At 38.3% G+C, this 23,606-nt stretch overlaps 1 protein-coding gene across 7 annotated transcripts in view; it reads left to right on the top strand.

Annotated features, from left to right (window-relative positions):
- The window catches only part of FANCC (FA complementation group C), a 265,045-nt gene that overhangs the window by 54,689 nt on the left and 186,750 nt on the right, over positions 1-23,606 (top strand). The window lies entirely within an intron of this gene.

The following is a 23,606-nucleotide window of genomic DNA, read 5'->3' on the forward strand; positions in this document are numbered from 1 at the left end:
GGACTAATAATGGTAATGTTGGGTGGTGGAAGTAATTCATTGTTGAGCACAGGTCTGTTCTCACCGTCCTCCTCTTCTCATGGTTGAGAGGTAGTGAATAAGTAAAAACTTAGTGTATCATCTTTGGACATTTAATATTACCCAGTGTCCTGTACCAGGTCTCCTCACCATCTCATCTGAACCACCGAGGTAGGTGAATTAGAGAGATTAAACTGATTCCAACCCAATTTTTGGAATGGTTAATTGTACAATTTTTGCCTATTTGGAAGGCTATCACTTAAAGTGGTCCTTGGTCAGATAATAATTGGTCAGTTCAGATGTGGCACAATTGCTTCTCCATTTATTCTTAAGGCAGTAGCATGTGGTGCAGTCAGCTACTGGCGTGAATTCAGGTCATTAGTAACATTGCTTGGTATCACTAGCAGACCTGGGAGAGAATATAGAGTTAGGATCATAAGTAACATGTAAAGAGTAGATGAATCCAGAGAAATAAATATATCCCTGTTCTCCATCTCTTTTGCTGAGGCATCTCTCATTATCTCTTTGGACTTAGAATTAGAGCTTTTTCCTTGCTAATAGTCAAGACCAATCTACCAGAGCAAGGATATGGTGAGAATGTCAGCCTAGGTTTTTCAAATGGCAAGGGGATAGGCTTTTGTGGTATATGGTGTATGTGTGGGGGTAGAGGGGAGTATTTTACACATTTGAATATCTACTGCGAAGACAGAGAATCAGTCTTGAGAAACGTGGGCATTGTATGATGGCCAGAGGAAGAAGAGCTCTCAGAGGGGCTGACTTAGAGGCAACTATTGGAGAAAGGAAGAGTGATGCCCATGAAACCAAAGGAGGAGAGCATGTTTAGGGCAAGTATTGCAAACAGTGTTCGATGCTGCCGAGAATGCAAACAAGGTAAGGCCTGAACAATTAATATTGGACTTGTCCCAGGAGATTTGGTAACACAGAGTTGCTGTTGACCTTTGTTCAAAAAGCTTCACACGTTGGTGGGAGCAGAAGTCATTTCTGGAAACTGAGGAGCAAACAATTACTGAGAAAATGGAGCCAGTAGTGAGTATAGATTGATCTTTCAAGAAACTTGACTGTGAAGGAAAATAAGGAAGTATGATGACATGATCAAGGAAAAAGTTTTTACTTTTATTCTTTGTCAAGATGGAGAAAAAAGAGTATTTTAATAGGCCAAGAGAAAAGGAGGTGATGGACAGGAGAACAATGGATAGAGAAAAGTCTTAAATGAGGTGGGAAGGAATGGGAGTAGAGCATGGATGGGAAAAGAGAGGGGTCCCAGAGACCTCAAGGAAGCAGGGAAGGATGCAGTTTCATTTGGAAGTGAGGCAAGTGTGGGGAAGTTGAGGACATTCAGGACAGATGGTTCAAAAGATGGAGAAACAGCTTCTGACTGGGTAGGATAAAGTGAATACAAGAGCTTCAAAAGATTCTGCAATAAAAATGCATATAATTTAAGATTATGCATTTGAATTTTTTTCTGAATTGAGTTATCTTTTTAATTATTCCTAGTATACCATTGATTGAAATGATGTAAACATTTGATAAATTTTGAAAATAATCTATTAAACATAAAAGTAAAATTTTGCATGAACTATGGCTCTTAAGGAGATGGATGGGGTGGTGGTGATATTTTTAGTGCCTTGAGAAATGTATCAGTACTCACCTTTTCAATGGTGCCTTTGTTTGAAGGCCTGGGTTTTACAACCTTAGGACTATTATGTACCATAGTAAGGGTCAGGTGGAGTAAGAGTCAGGAATGGCTTCTGTAAAGGGAAAACATACCTCCTGTGTGTCTCCTCTACTCCTAATACTCTACTCACAGAATATTTCATTTCTGACACTTCTGATCACCCAATGTGTAGCACTTACCCCACACTAAGCACTTCTCAGACACCAGCTGGGGTTCCACAATATCACTCAATTCTGACGCGCTCTACCTAGAGAGTGTAAGATCCCACAAGTTAAGGGCTCAGTCCCACAAGACTGCTCCTGCTCCGTGCAGACACAATCACGAGTCTAGGTTGTCACCCATGCTTCTGATGTACCAGCTATAAATCAGGGGTTCCCATGACCTTATCCTTCGGTTTGATTAAGTTGCTAGAGTGGCTCACAGAACTCAGGAAAACAGTTTACTTAATGGATTACTGGTTTATTACAAAGGATAGTAAAGGATACGAATCAACAGCGAGATGAAAAGATAAATAGGGTGAGGTCCGGAAGGATCCTGAGCACAGGAGCTTCTTTCCCTGTGGAGTTTGGGGTGCACCACCCTTCTGGCATGCAGATGATTCCTGTTGATCAGTCTGGAAGCTCTCCAAACCCCATAGTTCAGGGATTTTTATGGAGGCTTCATTACACAGGCATGATAGATTAAATCATTGGCTATTGGTGATCAATTCAGCCTCCAGCCCCTTTCCCCTCCTTGGAGGTGAGGGGGTGTGTGTGAGATTGAAAGTTCCAACCCATTAATCATGGTTGGTTGCCGTGGCAACCAGCCTTCATCCTTAGGGCTTTCCAAAACTTCCATTAACTTAGGTGTGGTTGAAAGGGACTTTTTATGAATACCAAGACACCCATTTCACCTTTATTGCTCTGAGGGAATTTCAGTAACTGAGGACAAGAGCTAAATGTAACAAAAGATGCTCCCATTGCTCTTATCACTTAGGAAATTCCAAGGGTTTTGGGAGCTGTGAGCCAAAATATATATTTCTTATTATACATCACAGTTCAGCTTCCTTCTACAAAGTGGGAGAAAAATGATTATGACAGGAAAGGGAAGAAAAGAGTCACTTAGACCTCAGTTCTCAGAATTTTTAGGAAAGAGAATGATACCGCAGATTGAATGTTTGTGTCCCTCCCAAATTCATTTGTTGAAACATAATCCCCCATGTGATGGTATTTGGAGGTGGGGCCTTTGGGAAACCATTAGTTCATGAAGGTACAGCCCTCATGCATGGGATTAGTGCTCTTTTAAAAGAGGCCACAAAGAGCCCCCAGCCCCTTCCATAGTGTGAGGACACAACAAATATATGACTGTTTGTGAGCTAAGAAGCAGGTCCGTGCCAGACAACTGAATCAGCCACACCTTGATCTTGGACTCTCCAGCCTCCAGAACTGTAATAAATAAATTTCTGTTATTTATAAGCCACCTAGTTTGTGGAATTTTGTTATAGCAGCTGGAATGTGCTAAGACCGAGTACATATGAAAGTTGAAGATCAACAAATTGATCTTAAAACTGACTGTGCCAGTTTACTCCTTAGAAAATCTCTGTATATCCCCAGCAGTAGGTGTACCTCAATTTGAAGGCCAGTAGTATAGACTAAAGACTGGAAGCATGGCATTGGCAAAGCTGGGTCAAGGTCTTCTCCCTCTTTTTAAGGTGTTTGTATTTACTGCTCTGTAACACATGGCTCTTGAGTGTCTTCATGTCATTCTAGGTTTAGTTGGGTCAGTGACTGATATAGGGTCTGAGTTGCCTCATCTGTGAACTGGGGGATTTGAGTTTAGACAGTCCCTAAAGTTGCTTGTGGTTCAAAAACTGTGATTTTATGATCTAATTATTTGTGCAGGCCACTGTTGAAACTGGGTAACACATACAAATTGAGATCAGTTTCATCTCATTTCCTTTTTTTACTGAAAGGTAAATCTGTTTAGTTTTTCCCTTCTATACTCTGATGTGTTAAAAATGATTATTTGATTATTTGAACTCTTTGGAATAATTTTGGGCTCTGCCTTTAAAAAATATTGGTAAAAAGGTCATCTTTCAAAATATTAAAAATTAAATTATCTTCTTTATGCATAAGAGTTGCTGGCAGATGTACTGGTTTTCATTTGCTGTTGGTATACCACATATCTGGCTGTTAATTGTTGGTGACACTTTGTTAGAGAACTGATGTTTTTAATCAGTGATGACCCAGCTTCGTAGGCCTGTGTCCAATTTGATGTGGTAGTGATTATCATTTCTTTGAGTTTTAAGACTACCTCTCTTCTCTCCCTCCTCTACATACAATGAAGGAAACTAAAGATTTTGAGACAAGGAGCAAAGGAGGAAGCAAAAAGAGAAAAAAATTAGGGTTCCTTCTATACAGCAGAAAAAATATTTTGATATGTGTAAGAAAGTGAAATAGTTAATGAAATGATTTGTTGCCAAAGAGAAAGAAAGTGAGAATGAATGATAGATGTTTGCTGAATAACATAAAGCAGTCTGGAGAGAAACCATTTATTATTGGAACATTTTTAAATTGGAAATTCTGTGTACATAGGTAGGTTTTCCATTACCTGAGTAGGCAAAGCATCTTTTTTATAAAGAGCTTCTAGGAGAGAGATTTCCCCTCAGAAAGAGTACCAGCAACACTTGTGCTTCTTCTTTACAACTAATTTGTCTTGAGCTTTTGGTCAAATTGAGTAGGATTTGTTTGCCAGTTTTGAGTTGGCCCCCCCAAAATAGAGTCAGTTGGTGCCAACCCACTGGCCATCAGGATGGGTTTTGTGTACTAACCTGCATTAGTTTCCCATTGCTTCTGTAATAGATTACCACAAACTTAGTGGTATAAAACAACACAAATTTCCTGTCTTATACTTGGAGGGCAAAAGTCTGAAATCAGTTTCACTGGGCTAAAATCAGGGTGTTCGTAGGGCTGATTCCTTCTGAAGGCTCTAGGGGAAAATCTGTTTCCTTATCTTTCCCAGCTTCTAGAGTCTACCTTCATTCCTTGACTCTTAGCCTCACATCACTCCCCCCTCTGCTTTCATTGTCACATCTTCTTTTCCTACTCTCTTGCCTCTATGCATCCCTTATAAGGACCCTTGTGATTACATCAGGGCCACCTGGATAATACAGATTAGTGTCCCCATCTAAAGATCCTTAACTTCATCACATTTGCAAAGTCTCTTTTGTCATGTAAGGTAACATATTCACAGATTCTGGGGATTAGGACATCTTTCTTTGTCCTGTTTTTTTCATCCATTTGCCTTAGGTTATACTTTATATTGTTTAATTGTATGGGTAAATGTTAACCACCTTAAATTTTCATGGAAGAGGTTGGAGGTGTTTAAAAAAGGTCAATACTATAAAAACAAACAATTCAGAAAATAGTGGAGTTTTGGTCCAGCCCTGGGTTGCAGGTTTTTCCGTCTGACTTTGGACTTTAAAAAAGTAATATTAAGGATTAGTTCTTGGTTTTTACTTGTTTCAGTCCAAAATATGATGATCCTGAGGATGCAGAGAATTTGGGAAAATTATGATTTAGCCTCCTCTAGGGTGAGCCCAGGGTTTTGGCTGAGTGAATTAACCAAGTCCCTATATTCAGCCTTGAATGGGTCCCTGAGTTGGTCCTGGAATACCTGATTTTGCTTCTTACAGATTTATAACTCAAGGACAATTTGGGATTACTTTCGACATTGCCGAAAATTCTTTGATTCTAATCGCAAGGTAGACCAGAAATGGTTCCTTCTTTAGGAGAGTCATTAGAGTAAAGAAAAAGCCTTCAGGGCCGGCCCTGTGGCTTAGCGGTTAAGTGCCTGTGCTCCGCTGCTGGCAGTCTGGGTTTGGGTCCCAGGCGCGCGCCGACGCACTGCTTCTCCGGCCATGCTGACGCCTCGTTCCACATACAACAACTAGAAGGATGTGCAGCTATGGCATACAACTATCTATTGGGGCTTTGGGGGGAAAAATAAATAAATAAATAAAAATTATAAAAAAAAAAAAGAAAGAAAAAGCCTTCATCTTTCTGTGACTCCACTATAAACCCTTAAGCCATGAGAGGTAAAGTTAATTCTTTAGGGCATTGTTTCTTTTTTTTTTTTTTTTTAATGATTTCTCACTTTTTTTAAAGGAAGATTGGCCCTGTGCTAACATCTGTTGCCAATCTTGCTCTTTTTCTTTCGTTTTCCTCCCTAAAGCCCCAGTACATAGTTGTATATCATAGTTGTAGAGTTGTAGCTCTTCTATATAGGACACTGCCTCAGCATGGCTTGATGAGCAGTGAGTAGGTCCATGCCCAGGATCTGAATCCGCAAACCCTGGGCTGCCGAAGCAGTGTGTGTGGACTTAACCACTACACCACCGGGCCTGCCCCAGGGCATTGTTTCTTAAATGGGTATTCTACATAATACTTTTCCATGGTGTGTGCTTCTTTTTAATGGCTTTATTGAGATATAATTGACATATTGTAAATTCCTCCACTTAAAACATACATTCATTGTTGTTGAGTTCGTTCACAGAGTTGGACAACCATCACCACAACCTAATTTTAGAACATTTTCATCACCCCAGAAAGAAACTTCATACCCATTAGCAGTCGCTCACCATCTCCCTATCCCAGCGCTAGGAAACCACCAATCTACTTTCTGTTTTTATAGATTTGTCTATTCTGGACATTTCATATCAGTGGAATCATGTAATATGTGGTCTTTTATGACTGGCTACTTTCTTAGCATAATGTTTTTAGTATTCATCTATGTTATAGAATGTATCAGTACTTCATTCCATTTTATTGCTGAATAATATACCGTTGTGTGGATATACCATGTTTCGTTTATCCATTTATCAATTGAAGAACATTTGGGTTGTTTCCACTTTTGGTTATTATAAATAATGCTGTGAACATTTGTGTATATGTTTTTATATGAATGTGTGTTTTCAGTTCTGTTGGGTATATACCTAGGAGTATAATTGCTGGGTCATGTGATAACTTAATGTTTAACATTTTGAGGAACTGCCAGAATGTTTTCCAAAACAATTGCATCATTTCACATTCCTATCAGCAGTGAATAATGGTTCTAATTTCTCCACATCCTCACCAATACTTGTTATTATCTGACTTTTTGATTCTAACTATGACTGGTGGGTGCGAAGTAGTATCTTATTGTGTTTTTGGTTTGCATTTCCCTGATGACTAATGATGTCTAGGATCTTTTCATGTGCTCATTGGCCATTTGTGTATCTTTCTAAGGGAAATGTCTATGCAGATCCTTTGCACATTTTAAAATTTTTATTTATTTATTTATTTCCCCCAAAGCCCTAGTAGATAGTTGTATGTCATAGTTGCACATCCTTCTAGTTACTGTATGTGGGACTCAGCCTCAGCATGGCTGGAGAAGCGGTGCGTCGATGCGCGCCTGGGATCCGAACCCCGGCCGCTAGCAGCGGAGCACGCGCACTTAACTGCTAAGCCACAGGGCCGGCCCCTTTTGCACATTTTTAAATTGGGTTACTTATTGTTTTATTATTGAGCTGTTCTTTATATATTCTCAGTACAAGTCCCTTTTCAGACATATGATTTGCAAATATTTTCTCCCACTCTGAAGGTTCTCTTTCACGTTCTCAATGATGTCCTTTGAAGCACAAAAGTTTTTAGTTTTTATGAAGTCCAATTTATTTTTTCTTTTGTTGCTTCTGCTTTTGGTGTCATTTAAGAAACCATTACCAAATTCAGTGTCATGAAAATTTACTCCTGTATTTTATTCTGTTTTTGTGGTTTGGGCTTTACATTTTGGTCTTTGATCCATTTTCAGTTTTTGTACATGATGTGAGGTAAGGGTCCAACTTTGTTATATTGCATGTGGCTACCCAGTTGTCCCAGCACCATTTGTTGAAAACACTATTCTTTTTGCCCTTGGATAATCTTGGCATCCTTGTTGAAAATCAGTTGACTATAGATGTATGGGTTTATTTTTGGACTTGAAATTATGTTCCATTGATCTTTATGTCTGTCCATGTGCCACTACCACACTGCCTTGATTACTGTTGCTTTGTAGTAAGTTTTGAAATCAGGGTGTGTGAATTCTCCACTCTCTTCTAGTTATTCAAAATTGTTTTGTCTACTCTAGGTACCTTGAAATTCTGTATGAATTTTAGAATCAGCTTGTCAAATTTTACAAAGAAGTTGGCTGGGATTCTGATAGGGATTGCATTGAATCAGTAGATTATTTTGTAGAGTATTGCCATCTTAACAATGTTAAGTGTTCTGATCCGTAAATATGGGGTGTTTTCCCAATTGTATAGATCTTTAATTTCTTTCAACAGTGTTTTGCAGTTTTCAGAATGTAAACCTTGCACTTGTTTTCTCAAAAGTTATTCCTAAGTTTTTATTCTTTTTGATGCTATTTTAAATGAAATTGCTTTCTTGGATTTCATTTTTGGGTTGTTCATTGACTTTGTATATAAATCTTATATCCTGCAACCTTGCCGACTCATGTATTAGTTCTAATAGTTTTTCTTTTGTGGCTTCCTTAAGATTTTCTACATATGAGATCATATCATCAATGAATAGAATTAGTTTTACATCTTCGTTTCCATCTGAATACCTTTCTTTCTTTCTTTTTCTTGCCTATTTGCCTGGGTAGAATCTTCAGTACAGTGTTGAATAGAAGTGGTGAGGGTGAACATCCTTATCTTGTTCCTGATCTTAGGGGGAACCATCCAGTCTTTTACCAGTAAGTATAATGTCAGCTGTAGTTTTTTTTGCAGATGTCTTTTATCAGGTTGAGGAAGTTCCTTTTATTATTATTTTGTTATGTGTTTTTATTGTGATAGGGTGTTGGATTTCGTCACATGGTTTTCCTGCATCTATTGAGATGATCATGTGATTTTTGTTTTTTATTCTGTTGCTATAATGTATTATATTAATTGATTTTTGGATCTTAAACTAATCTTGAATTTCTGGGATAAATCTGGTCATGGTGTATAATTTTTTTCATATGTTGCTGGATTCAGTTTGCTAGTATTTTGGTGAGGATTTTTGTGTCTATATTCATAAAGGATAATGGTCTGTAGTGTTTTTTTCCTTATGATTTTTTCTCTTGTTTTGGTATCAGAATAATACTGTCCTAATAAAATGAATTGGAAAATGTTCCCTCTTCTTATATTTTTTGAAAAAATTTATGAAGAATTAGTATTAATTCTTCAAATTTTCAGTAGGGTTCAGTGGTAAAGCTGTCTGGGCTTGGGCTTTTCTTTGTGGGTAGTTTTTTGGTCATTAATTTTATCTCTTCACTTATTATAGGTCTATTCAGTTTGTCTATTTCTACTTGAGTCAGTTTTGGTAGTTTGTGTCTTTCTAGGAATTTGTCAGTTTCATCTGTTATCTAATTTGCTGGTGTGTTATTCATAGTATTTTTTTTGAATTCTTGTTTTATTTCCACAAGATTCATAGCAGTGTCCTCTCCTTTGTTTCTGATTCTAGTAATTTGAATCTTCTCTCTTTTTTTTCTTGGTCAGTCCAGCTAAAAATTTGTCAATTTTGTTGATATTTTCAGGGAACTAACTTCTGATTTTATTGATTTTTGTCTATTGTTTTCTATTCTCTATTTCATTGATTTCTTCTCTAGGTTTATTATTTTCTTATTTCCGCTTGCTTTAGGTCTAGTTTGATCTTTTTTTATTGTCTTAAGCTGGAAGATTAGGTTATTGATTTGATCTTTCATCTTTTTTATATAGGCATTTACAGCTATAAATTTCCTTCTAAGCTCTGCTTTAGCTGTATCCCATAAGTTTTGGTATGTTGTGTCTTCATTTTCGTTCATCTCAAAGCATTTTTTTTTTTTAGAGTTTTTTTTCCTATTTATTTATTTATTTACTTATTTTGAGGAAGATTGGCCCTGAGCTAACATCTGTTGCCAATCTTCCTCCTTTTTTACTTTTTTTCTTCCCAAAGCCCCAGTAGATAGCTGTATGTCATAGTTGTACATCCTTCTAGTTGCTCTATGTGGGACACTGCCATGGCATGGCTTGATGAGCAGTGCGTAGGTCCGCACCTGGGCTCCAGACCTGCGAACCTCGGGCCACTGAAGTGGAGCTCGTGAACTTAACCGCTATGCCACTGAGCTGGCCCCTCAAAGCGTTTTTTAATTTCCCCCTGATTCTTTTGACCCATTGGTTATTTAGCAGTGCGTTGTTTAATTTCCACATGTTTGTGAATTTCCCACAATTTTTCCCGCTAGTGATTGCTAATTTTATTCCTTTGTGGTGAGAGAACATCCTTTATATTATCTATCCGTTTAAATATATTAAGGGTCTTTTTAAATATCCTGTCCTATATCCACTGTGACTTTGAGAAGAATGTATATTCTGTAATTGGGTGGAGATGTGTATAGATGTCTCTTAGGTCTAGTTGGTTTATAGTGTTGTTTAAGTCTTCTGTTTCCTTGTTGATCTTCTGTCTAGTTATTCTATCCATTATTGAGAGTGGGGTTTTGAAGTCTTCAACTGTTAACATTAAAGTGTCTATTTCTCCCTTCATTTCTGTCAGTTTTTGCATGTATTTTGGTGCTCTGTTAGGTGCACATATATTTATAATTGTTATATCTTCCTCCTACAAAATATCCCTCCTTATCTCTAGTAACATTTTCTTTGTGTTAAAGTCTGTTTTCTCTGCTTTCAGTATAGCCATGGTGGTTTCCTGTTTTTGCACAATTTCATGATGTATCTTTTTCCATCCTTTTACTTCCAATTTGTTTGTATCTTTGAATCTAAAGTGTCTCCTGTAGACTGCATATAGATTGATTATGTTTTTTTAATATAGTCTGACAATCTCTGCTTTTTGGTGGGATTGTTTATTCCACTCACATTCAATGATGTTATTGATATAATTGGATTTATGTCTGCCCTTTTACTTTTTGTTTTCAATATGTTTCTTGTCTTTTTTGTTTCTGTTTCTTCTTATATTGTGTTCCTTTGCATTAAGTGAATATTTTCTACTGTAGCATTTTAATTTCGTTAATGATGCTTTTACTATACTTTCTGAGTATTTTTTTTGTGGTCGTTCTAGGGCTTACCATATACATCTTAACAGAGTTAGCTTTCGGTTTATACTAGGTTAATTCCAGTGGTTTGTAGAAACATTAATCCTATAGAGCCTATTAATCCTATGTAAACATATAGCTCTATTTCCTTCTCCCTTTCTTTTTGTGTTATACATATTGCATCTTTTAATATTACAAACACAAAATATATTATTATATATATTACTTTTCCATATGTACTTATTTCCTTAGCCCAATACAGCTTTGCTCCCACACACCTCATTTGCACTGGTATTGGCAAATATATCATACATATCTTACATTTCTGTTTGTTATAGGCCCAACAATACATTATATACATAGTGTTTTATACAATTGATTTTTATGTATCAAAAAAGAAAAATAGGCATTTGTAATTACTTTTACTGGTGTTCTTTGTTTTACTGTGTGGATTTGAATTATCCTTTATGGTTACTTGCTTTCAGTCTGAAGAACTTCCTTTACTATTTTTTGTAAGGTGGATCCTCTAAGGAAAAAATTCTTTCAGTTTTTGTTTATGTGGGAAAGTACTTCATCTTCATTTTTGAAAGATAGCTTTGCTGGATATGAGATTCTTGGTTGACCTTTTTTTCCTTTGAGCACTTTGAATATTTATCCCACTCTCTTATGGCCTCTGTTGTTTCTGCTGAGAAATCAGCTGTTAATATTTTGGGGGTTCCCTTGTAAGTAGTGGGTTATTTTTCTCTTGCTGCTTTCAAGATTTTCTTCTTGTCCTTGAGTTGCAGCATTTTTATTATGAAGTGTCTGTTTGTGGATCTCTTTGTATTTATCCTACTTGGAGTTTGTTGATCTTCTTGGATTTTTTTCAATAAATTTGAGAAAGTTTAACCTTATTTCTTTGAATGTTTTTCTGCTTCTTTTCTCTATCCTCTCCTTCTGGTATTCCCATTATAAATATGTTGGTGCATTTAATGGTGTCCCACGTTTCTCTGAGGCTCTCTCCATTTTTCTTCATTCTTTTTTCTTTCTGTTATTTGGCTTGATTATCTATCTGTCTATCTATCTATATCTTCAAGTTTGTTTATTCTTTCTTCTGTCAGTTCAAATGTATTATTGAGCCACTCTAGTGAAGTTCCTCCCCCCCCGTTATTATGCTTTTCAACTCCAGAATTTCAATTTGCTCCTTTTTCAGTAATCTCTGTTTATTGATATTCTCTATTTGATGCAACATTGTCATCATACCTTTTTTTTGCTTCTTTAATTATGGTTTTCTTTAGTTCTGAGAACATGTTAATAATAGTTACTTTGAAACCCTTTTCTGAATAAATTAAACATCTTATTGCTCTGACAGGCGGTTTCTGATTCCTGCTTTTTTTCTGGTGTGTGGGTCATACTTTCCTCTTTGTTTGCATGCCTCATAATATTTTTTTGTTAGAAACTGGACATTTTAGATAATGCATTGTAGCAACCTTGGACACTGCTTGTCCTCCTCTACTCCCTTCCACGGCTTGTTATGCTATCTGCTTGTTTATTTCTTTAGTAACTGGCTAGTCTGTTTCCTTCCCACAGTGTTAAGCTTCTGATGTTGTTCCTCAACAGCTTTGGGTATGTCCATAGTCACCCTGGGAAGTCAGTGATACTGGTGGGGCTTTCTTCAGCTCTTTCTCTAACCATACCCAACTGTTGAACTCCACTAATTGCTGGATAATTACTCTGTTTTTTCTCTTAATTGCAATAACATTGGTTTATAACATTATATAAATTTCAGGTGTACATCATTATATTTTGATTTCTGTATAGATTACATCATGTTCACCACGCAAAGACTAATTACAATTCATCACCACACACATGTGCCTAATCATCCCTTTCGCCCCCCTCCCTCTCCTGTACCGCTCTGGTAGCCACCAGTCCAGTCTCTGTCTCTGTGTGATTGTTTGTTGTTGTTTTTATCTTCTACTTATGAGTGAGATCATATGGTATCAGACTTTCTCCCTCTGACTTATTTCGCTTTGCATAATACGCTCAGGTCCATCTATGTTGTCACAAATGGCTGGACTTCATCGTTTCTGATGGCTAAGTACTATTCCATTGTGTATATATACCACATCTTCTTTATCCATCCTCTCCAACACTTGCTGTTTCCTGTCTTGTTAATTATAGTAATTCTGATGGGCATGAGGTGATATCTCATTCTAGTTTTGATTTGCATTGCCCTGATCTGATAGTTAATGATGTTGAACATCTTTTCACGTGCCTATTGGCCATCTGTATATCTTCTTGGGAGAAATGTCTGTTCAGATCTTTTGCCCATTTTTTAATTTGGATTGTTAGGTTTTTGGTGTTGAGATGTATGAGTATTTATATATTTTGTATATTAACCCCTTATCAGATATATGATTTGCAAATATCTTCTCCTAATTGTTAGGTTGTCTTTTTGTTTTGTTTATGGTTTCCTTTGCTGTGCAGAAGCTTTTTATTATGTAGTCCTATTTGTGTATTTTTTCTATTGTTTCATTTGCCCAGTCAGACATAGTACTTGAAAATATGTTGCTAAGACCGATGTTGAAGAGTGTACTGCTTATGTTTTCTTACAGTCAAGTCTTTAATCCATTTTGAGTCAATTTGTGTGTATGGTGTAAGATAATGGTCTACTTTCATTCTTTTGCACGTGGCGGTCCAGTTTTCCCAACCCCATTGATTGAAGAGACTTTCCTTTCTCCATTGTATGTTCTTGGCTCCTTTGTCGAAGATTAGCTGTCCATAGATGTGTGGGTTTATTTCTGGGCTCTCGATTCTGTTCCGTTGATCTGTGTGTCTGTTTTTGTGCCAGTACCATGCTGTTTTGATTACTATAGCTTTGTAGTATATTTAGAAATCAGGGAGTGTGATACCTCCAGCTTTGTTCTTTTTTCTCAGGATTCCTTTGGCTATTTGGGGTCTTTTGTTGTTCCATATAAATTTTAGGATTCTTTATTCTATTTCTATGAAAAATGTTGTTGTGACTTTGATAGAGATTGCTTGAATCTACAGATTGCTTTCGGAAGTGGGGACATTTTAGCTATGTTAATTCTTCCAATCCAAGAGCATGGACTATCTTTCCATTTCTTTGTGTCGTCTTCAATTTCTTTCAACAGTGTTTTGTAGTTTTTGATGTACAGATCTTTCACCTCTTTGGTTAAGTTTATTCCTAGGTATTTTATTCTTTTTGTTGCAATTGTAAATGGGATTGTATTCTTAATTTCTCTTTCTGCTACTTCGTTGTCAGTGTATAGAAACGCAACTGATTTTTGTATGTTGATTTTGTATCCTGCAACTTTGCCATATTCATTTCTCATTTCTAAAAGTTTTTGGTGGCTTCTGCAGGGTTTTCTATATATAAAATCATGTCATCTGCAAATGGTGACAGTTTCACTTCTTCCTTTCTGATTTTGGTCCCGTTTATTTCTTTTTCTTTCCTGATTGCTCTGGCTAGGACTTCCAGTACTATGTTAAATAGGAGTGGTGAAAGTGGGCATCTTTGTCTGGTTCCTGTTCTTAGAGGGATAGCTTTCAATTTTTCACTATTGAGAATGGTATTAGCTGTGGCTTTGTCATATATGGCCTTTATTATGTTGAGGTACTTTCCTTCTGTACCCGTTTTATTCAGAGTTTTTATTATAAATGGATGCTGTATCTTGTCACATGCTTTCTCTGAATCTATTGATATGATCATGTGATTTTTATTCTTCATTTTGTTAATGTGGTGTATCACATTGATGATTTGCAGATGTTGAACCATCCCTGCATCCTTGGAATAAATCACACTTGCGTATGGTGTATGATCCCATGGTGTATGATCTTTTTAATGTGTTGTTATATTCGATTTGCTAGTATGTTGTTGAGAGTGTTTGCATCGATGTTCATCAGTGATATTGGCCTGTAATTTTCTTTTTTTGTGTTGTCCCTGTCTGGTTTTGGTGCCAGGATAAAGTTGGCTTCTTAGAATGCATTAGGAAGCTTCCCCTCCTCTTCAATTTTTGGAAGAGTTTGAGAAGGATAAGTATTAACTCTTCTTTGAATGTTTGGTAGAATTCACCAGGGATGCCATCTGGTCCAGGAATTTTATTTTTTGGAAAGTTTTTGAATACTTTTTTGATCTACTTACTGGTGATTGGTCTATTCAAATTTTCTATTTCTTCTTGATTCAGTTTTGGAAGGTTGTATGATTTTAAGAATTTATCCATTTCTTCTAGATTATCCAGTTTGTTGGCGTATAGCTTTTCATAGTATTCTCTCATAATCTTTTGTATTTCTGAGGTGTCCATTGTAATTTCTCCTCTTTCATTTTTGGTTTTATTTATTTGAGCCTTCTCTCTTTTTTCCTCGGTGAATCTAGCTAAAAGTTTGTCAATTTTGTTTATCTTTTCAAAGAACCAGCTCTTGGTTTCATTGATTTTTTTCTTTTCTTTTTTTTTTTTTTTTTTTACTCTCTGTTTAATTTATTTCTGCTCTGCTTTTTATTATTTCTCTCCTTCTACTGATTTTGGACTTTGTTATTTCTTTTTCCACTTCCTTAAGGTGTACTGTTAGATTGTTTATTTGAGATTTTTCTTGTTGTTGAGGTAGGCCTGTATTGCTGTAAACTTCCCTCTTAGAACCACATTAGCTGTATCCCATAAATTCTGGCATGTTGTGTTTTCATTTTCATTTGTCTCCAGGTATTTTTTGATTTCTCCTTTGATTTCTTCATTGACCCAATCGTTGTTGGTGGCATTTTGTTTAATTTCCACATAATTGTGGCTTTTCTGATGTTCTTCCTGTAGTTGATTTCTAGTTTCATACCGTTGTGGTCAGAAAAGATGCTTGGTATTCTTTCAGTCTTCTTAAATTTATGGAGACTTGTTTTGTGGCCTAATATGTGATCTATCCTGGAGAATGTTCCATGTGCATTTGAAAAGAATGTGTATTCTTCTGTTTTTGGGTGGAATGTTCTTTTATATGTGTGCTAAGTCCATCTGGTCTAGTGTGTCGTTTAACGCCAATGTTGCCTTATTGATCTTCTGTTTGGGTGATCTATCCATTGGTGTAAGTGGAGTGTTAAAATCCCCTACTATTATTGTGGTACTATTTATCCTTTTATGTCTGTTAATAATTGCTTTATATATTTAGATGCCTCTATGTTGGGTGCATAGATATTTACAAGTGTTATATCCTCTTGTTGGATTGTTCCCTTGATCATTATGTAGTGCCCTTCTTTGTCTCTTGTTGCAGTTTTTGTTTTAAAGTCTATTTTGTCTGAGATAAGTATTGCTACCCCAGCTTTCTTTTCATTTCTGTTTGCATAGAGTATCTTTTTCCATCCCTTCACTTTCAGTTTGTGAGTGTCTTTAGGTCTGAAGTGTGTCTCTTGTATGTAGCATATATATGGGTCTTGTTTTTTAATCCAGTCAGCCACCCTCTGCCTTTTTATTAGAGTAGTCCATTGACATTTAAAGTAGCTATTGATATGTATGTATTTATTGCCATTTTGTTACTTTTTTTCTGGGTATTTTCGTAGTTCTTCTCTGTTCCTTTCTTCTTCTCTTTCTCTTTTCCCTTGTGGTTTGATGGCTTTCTTTAGTATTATGTTTGGGTTTCTTTCTCTTAGTTTTTTGTGTGTTTATTATAGGTTTCTGGTTTGTGATTACCATGAGCTTTATACATAATAACCTACGTATATAGCAATCTATATTAAGTTGATGCTCGCTCTCTCTCTCTTTTTTTTTTTTGTGAGGAAGATTAGCCCTCAGCTAACGTCCGATGCCAATCCTCCTCTCTTTGCTGAGCAAGATGGGCCCTGGGTCAATATCTGTGCCCATCTTCCATTACTTTATATGGGACGCTGCCACAGCATGGATTGACAAGCAACGCATTGGTCCACGCCTGGGATCTGAACCTGCGAAACCGAGGCCACCAAAGCAGAGTGTGCGAACTTTGACCGCTACTGCACTAGGCCGTCCCCGATGGTCTCTTTAATTTGACCTCTTTCTAAAAGCTCTACTCTTTTACTCCCCTCCTCCCACATTTTATGTTTTTGATATCACATCTAGTCTCTTTTTTGTAGGTGTGTATCTGTTATCCTCTTATCATGGAAATAGATAATTTTTTCCTATTTGTGGTCTTCTCTTTCCCCCTTAGTTAAGTCCCTTTAGCATTTCTTGTATGATTGGTTTCTTGGTGATAAACTCTTATTTTTTGCTTGTCCTTCTATTCTGAATGATAACCTTGCTGGGTAGAGTATTCTTGGCTGTAGGTTTTTTCCTTTTAGCACTTTAAATACATCGTGCCACTCCCTTCTAGCCTGTAAGGTTTCTGCTGCAAAGTCAGCTGATGGCCTTATGGGGTTTCCTTCTGTGTAACTTGTTGCGTTTCTCTTGCAGCTTTTAGGATTCTCTCTTTATCTTTAATTCTGGACTTTTTAATTATGATGTGTCTTGGTGTGGCCCTTGTTGAGTTTATCTCTTTTGGTGCTCTTTGTGCTTCCTATACCTGGGTGTCTGTTTCCTTTCTTAAGTTAGGGAAGTTCTCAGCTGTTATTTCTTTATTTTATTTTATTTTATTTTTGTGAGGAAGATCAGCCCTGAGCTAACATCCATGCTAATCCTCCTCTTTTTGCTGAGGAAGACCGGCTCTGAGCTAACATCCATTGCCAATCCTCCTCCTTTTTTTCCCCAAAGCCCCAGTAGGTAGTTGTATGTCATAGTTGCACCAGCTATTATTTCTTCAAATAGATTCTCTGCCCCTTTGTCTCTCTCTCTCCTTCTCGGACACCTATAACAGGGATGTTAGTGTGCCTGATGTTGTCCCAGAGGTCCCTTAGGCTGTCCCTGTTCTTTTAAATTCTTTTTTCTTGTAGCTCTTCAGCTTGGGTGATTTCCTCTAGTTTTTTGTCCAGCTTGCTGATCCATTCTTCTGTATCATCTGCTCTGGTTTTGAGTCCCTCTAGTGAAATTTTTTTTTTATTTTTTGTGTGTGTGTGTGTGTGAGGAAGATCAGCCCTGAGCTAACATCCATGCCAGTCCTCCTCTTTTTGCTGAGGAAGACTGGCCCTGAGCTAACATCCATGTCAATCTTCCTCTACTTTATGTGGGCCGCCACCACAGCATTGCTTGACAAGGGGTGCATCGGTGCATGCCCAGGATCTGATCTCCAGGCCTCCAGCAGCGGAGCGCGTGCACTTAACCTCTGTGCCATGGGGCTGGCCCTCTAGTGAATTTTTCATTTCCAGTATTGTATTCTTCATTTCTGACTGGTTCTTTTTTATATTTTCCAATTCTTTGTTGATGTTCTCACTGAGTTCATCCATTCTTCTCCCAAGATCAGTGAGCATCCTTATGACTTTTTGTTTGTACTCTTTGTCAGGTAGATTGTTCATTTCTGTTTCATTTAGTTCTTTTTCTGGGGTTTTGTCTTGTTCCTTTGCTTGGAATGTATTCCTTTGCCTCCTCATTGTGCCTCTTTCTTTGTGCTTCTATGTATTAGGTAGGTCAGCTATGTCTCTTGATCTTGGAGAGGTGGTCTTATGTAAGAAATGCCTTATGAGGCCCTGCAATGTGCTTCCCTCTCATCACCAGTTCCAAATGTTCCAGGAGTGACCACACAATCACCTGTGTGGGCTACATGTGTCCTTCTGTTGTGGCAGGTTTTCTCTTGCTGCAGGTGCCCAGGGAGGCTGGGCTGTCGCCCTGGCCGGCTGGTTGTATTGCTCAGCTGTTTGTGGCTGCTATGGACCCTTCCGTCACATCGTCAGGTGTGGGGGGCTCCAGCACAGTTGGCTGTGAGGTCTAATAGCACGTTCATTTTAGGGTTTTTCTGTTAAATGAGTATGCCCCAGCTTGGCTGGTTGTTATTCTCAGGGGCTTACAATTGCTGTAGGCCTCCAGCCTATGAAGTAGTTGTCAGCTCTTTTGGGATTGCAGCTAAGTGGGGCTGCCTGAGGCACAGGAGCACCTAATTGCTTCAGGCTTTGGAATGTGGGGCTGATCCTCTATGTGGCTGTTTGAGAAGCACAAGTATTCTGCAGCTGACAAGCCACACCACCCAGAGGGCCACACACCCCATCAACACAGTCCTGCCCTGTGTGCATGCCCCAACCCCCTGAAGCAGACCCAGTCGCCCCACTACAGAGGCCCCATATACTCCACCTGCTCCTCGTGCATGCCCTGTCCCACAGAGGTGGACCCACTCCACGGGTTGCTGGAGGGCTTGCTGTTGGATGGAGTCTGTCCCTAGGGCAGGCTGCCTGCCTTGGCTGAGCTGGATTAAATTGGTGCTCTAGTGGGTGGGGCAGACCCCTGAGCTACCAGGCCAGAGGAAGAATTCCAATGGTGTCTGCCAACGTCTGTGTCAGCATGCCTGTACTAGGTCAGAATAATGGCTGCCACCAGCGTCTAAGTCCCTGGAGAGATCTTACCTCTCACCAAGATGCACCTAGAGCCTATCGGGTGAGTCTCTTTTCACCAAAGGACTGTGCACCTTTCTTTCTGGTGATTTTATGTTGCTTTCCAAAATGGGTGAGTTTGTGTGTGGGCCCTTTAGAGCTGGCTTCTCTTTCCTTATGTCTGATAGCTTTTCTGGGGGTATTCTCTGTTGTTAGTAGCCAGCAAAGTCAGACCCTATGCTACTTGTCTTGGTTGTGCTGGGACCAAAAGATGCTTATAGCGGTAGCGCTCCCTGCTCAGGTCCCCACTTCTCCAGGGAAGGCTGCATACCTTTGAATTGCTCCCAGGCAGCCGTGAAGTGCCACAGCTTGCAAAGGTGGCTTTTTTTTCTCTCCAGAAGGGAATTTCTGTCTCTTCCACCTCAGTCAGGGCTGTCTCTTGTTGCAGGGCTTCTTTTTGTCCAGTTTTCAGTTCTCTCTCAGGGGTTATTGTTCCAAGAGTAGCTGTAAATTTGTTGTGTCTGTGGGAGGAGTTGAGTTCCGAGTCTGCCTCCGCCACCATCTTGACACCATGCTCTATTGTTTATAACAATGCTCTGGGACATAAATTGTTCTACAAACTAATCCAATCAAGTTGTGGCTCCTTTGAAGGAATAGTTTCTGAGGGCAGTGTTTGTTATTTGTTCCAACCCCAAGAGGGCTTCTCCTGACTTATTCTCAGTTATCTCCTGCAAACTAGCTTGCCTGCAGTTAAATCTGTATCTTGAATCTCCTCTCAGTTGCCTTTCATCACATTCTCCATTGTTTATGAAAGTGCACTTAGGCTTGAACTTCTCCAGACTCTGTTGCAGATGAAATCAGTTCCTTTGGAAAGAAATTAGAAGCTATCTGTTGTGGCCTGCTTCCCCCTTCAGGCAAAATCTGTGAGCCAGGGCTCCAGAACTGGGGTGTTGACAATGACAAGCTTCTCTCTGAATGACATTCTTGCTCTAGGATGTGAACACTTGGTGGAGGTGCAGCAGCCTGAGGTCTTCTCAGCTTGCCTCTCCTGCTGTGAAACTGTTGGGGTAGGAGTGTTCAGGGCCCTGTTGTTTTCAGTGTGCCACACCCAAGGTGGAGCTGCCATTCCACAATTGGGGGCTGGATAGAAGAACGAGCCCTCACCTCTCAGTCATACTCCTCTGGGACTTAGCTTCAGCCACAGGCTGAAGGCAAGATGAGGCAAGATGAGAAGAGCTCAAGTCTTGCTCCTCCTGAGAAGAAAGGCCTCTGGCTAGTAGCTGAAGGGAGAGGGAGCTGTTCTGGCTGTAGCAGTGTGGAGTGAAGTCTTGCTGATCTGAGAAGAGGGAAGTAGGGAGTGGTCTTGGTTCAAATGCTACACACTTTCTCCTTTCTTACCAAATTTTTATAGATTTTCTCAGTTTTCATTTGCTCATTGCCCTCAGGACTATTCCTAAAGGCTTTAAATGATTGTTGTTTTAATAATTTTCACCATTTTCACTTGGGAACAGATCAGCAGAGCTCCTCATAACTGTCATGCTGGAAATCGATCCTCTCTTCCATAGGTTTTTTTTTTTTTTTTTTTTAATTTTTTGTTTATTGCAGTAACATTGGTTTATAGCATTGTAAAAATTTCAGGTGTACATCATTGTACTTCTATTTCTGCATGGACTACATCATGTTCACCACCAAAATACTAATTACAACCCATCACCACACACATGTACCGAATTATCCCTTTCACCCTCCTCCCTCCCCCCTTCCCCTCTGGTAACCACCAATCCAATCTCTGTCCCTATGTTTGTTTATTGTTGTTATTATCTACTACTTAATGAAGGAAATCATACGGTATTTGACCTTCTCCCTCTGACTTATTTCACTTTGCATTATACCCTCAATGTCCATCCATGTTGTCACAAATGGCTGGATTTCGTCGTTTCTTATGGCTGAGTAGTATTCCATCGTGTATATAGACCACAGCTTCTTTATCCATTCGTCCCTTGATGGGCACTTAGGTTGCTTCCAAGTCTTGGCTATCGTGAATAAGGCTGCAGTGAACACAGGGGTGCATGTACCTTTGCAAATTGGTGTTTTCAAGTTGTTTGGATAAACACCCAACAGTGGAATAGCTGGATCATATGGTAGTTCTATCGTTGATTTTTTGAGGAATCTCCATACTGTTTTCCATAGCGGCTGCACCAGTTTGCACTCCCACCAGCAGTGTATGAGAGTTCCCTTCTCTCCACATCCTCTCCAACACTTGTTGTTTCCTGTCTTGTTAATTGTAGCCATTCTGACGGGCGTGAGGTGATATCTCATTGTAGTTTTGATTTGCATTTCCCTGATAGTTAGTGATTTTGAACATCTTTTCATGTGTCTGTTGGCCATCTGTATATCTTCTTTGGAGAAATGTCTGTTCAGGTCTTTTGCCCCTTTTTTAATTGGGTTGTTAGTTTTTTTGTTGTTGAGATGCATGAGTTCTTTATATATTTTGGAGATTAAGCCGTTATCCGATGTATGGTTTGCCAATATCTTCTCCCAATTGTTAGGTTGTCTTTTCGTTTTGTTGATGGTTTCCTTTGCTGTGCAGAAGCTTTTTAGTTTGATGTAGTCCCATTTGTTTATTTTTTCTATTGTTTCTCTTGCCCGGTCAGACATGGTGCTTGAAAATATGTTGCTAAGACCGATGTGGAAGAGCGTACTGCCTATGTTTTCTTCTAGAAGTTTCACAGTTTCAGGTCTTACATTCAAGTCTTTAATCCATTTGGAGTTAATTTTTGTGTATGGTGTAAGGTAAGGGTCTACTTTCATTTTTTTGCATGTGGCTATCCAGTTTTCCCAACACCATTTGTTGAAGAGACTTTCTTTTCCCCATTGTATGTTCTTGGCTCCTTTGTCGAAGATTAGCTGTCCATAGATGTGTGGGTTTATTTCTGGGCTTTCGATTCTATTCCATTGATCTGTGTGTCTGTTTTTGTGCCAGTACCATGCTGTTTTGGTTACTGTAGCTTTGTAGTATATTTTGAAATCAGGGAGTGTGATACCTCCAGCTTTGTTCTTTTTTCTCAGGATTCCTTTAGCTATTCGGGGTCTTTTGTTGTTCCATATAAATTTTAGGATTCTTTGTTCTATTTCTGTGAAAAATGTTGTTGGAACTTTGATAGGGATTGCATTGAATCTATAGATGGCTTTAGGAAGTATGGACATCTTAACTATGTTAATTCTTCCAATCCAAGAGCACGGAATATCTTTCCATTTCTTTGTGTCTTCTTCAATTTCTTTCAGCAATGTTTTATAGTTTTCCATGTACAGATCTTTCACCTCTTTGGTTAAGTTTATTCCTAGGTACTGCATTCTTTTTGTTGCAATTGTAAATGGGATTGTATTGTTAATTTCTCTTTCTGCTACTTCGTTGTTAGTGTATAGAAATGCAGCTGGTTTTTGTATGTTGATTTGTATCCTGCAACTTTACCGTATTCGTTTATAACTTCTAAAAGTTTTCTGGTGGATTCTTTAGGGTTTTCTATGTATAAAATCATGTCATCTGCAAATAGTGACAGTTTCACTTCTTCTTTTCCAATTTGGATCCGTTTTATTTCTTTTTCTTTCCTGATTGCTCTGGCTGGGACTTCCAATACTATGTTAAATAGGAGTGGTGAGAGTGGGCATCCTTGTCTGGTTCCTGTTCTTAGAGGGATAGCTTTCAGTTTTTCACCATTGAGGATGATATTAGCTGTGGCTTTGTCATATATGGCCTTTATTATGTTGACGTACTTTCTTTCTATACCTATTTTATACAGAATTTTTATCACAAATGGATTCTGTATCTTGTCAAATGCTTTCTCTGCATCTACTGAGATGATCATGTGATTTTTATTCTTCATTTTATTAATGTGGTATATCACGTTCATTGATTTGTGAATGTTGAACCATCCCTGCATCCCTGGAATAAATCCCACCTCATCATAATGTATAATCTTTTTAATGTATTGTTGTATTCGATTTGCTAGTCTTTTGTTGAGGATTTTTGCATTGATATTCATCAGTGATATTGGCCTGTAATTTTCTTTTTTTTTGTTGTCCTTGTCTGGTTTTGGTATCAGGATAATGTTGGCTTCGTAGAATGAGTTAGGGAGCTTCCCACCCTTCCTCAATAGTTTGGAAGAGTTTGAGAAGGACAGGTATTAAGTCTTCTTTGAATGTTTGGTAGAATTCACCAGGGAAGCTGTCTGGTCCTGGACGTTTATTTTTGGGGAGGTTTTTGATTACTGTTTCGATCTTCTTACTGGTGATTGGTCTATTCAAATTCTCTATTTCTTCTTGATCCAGTTTTGGAAGGTTCTATGATTCTAAGAATTTATCCATTTCTTCCAGATTGTCCAATTTGTTGGCATACAGCTTTTCATAGTATTCTTTTATAATCTTTTGTATTTCTGA

The sequence above is a fragment of the Ceratotherium simum genome, chromosome 20 (assembly GCF_057802395.1).
Source record: "Ceratotherium simum simum isolate JZ-2026a chromosome 20, ASM5780239v1, whole genome shotgun sequence".
NCBI classification, from domain to species: domain Eukaryota; kingdom Metazoa; phylum Chordata; class Mammalia; order Perissodactyla; family Rhinocerotidae; genus Ceratotherium; species Ceratotherium simum.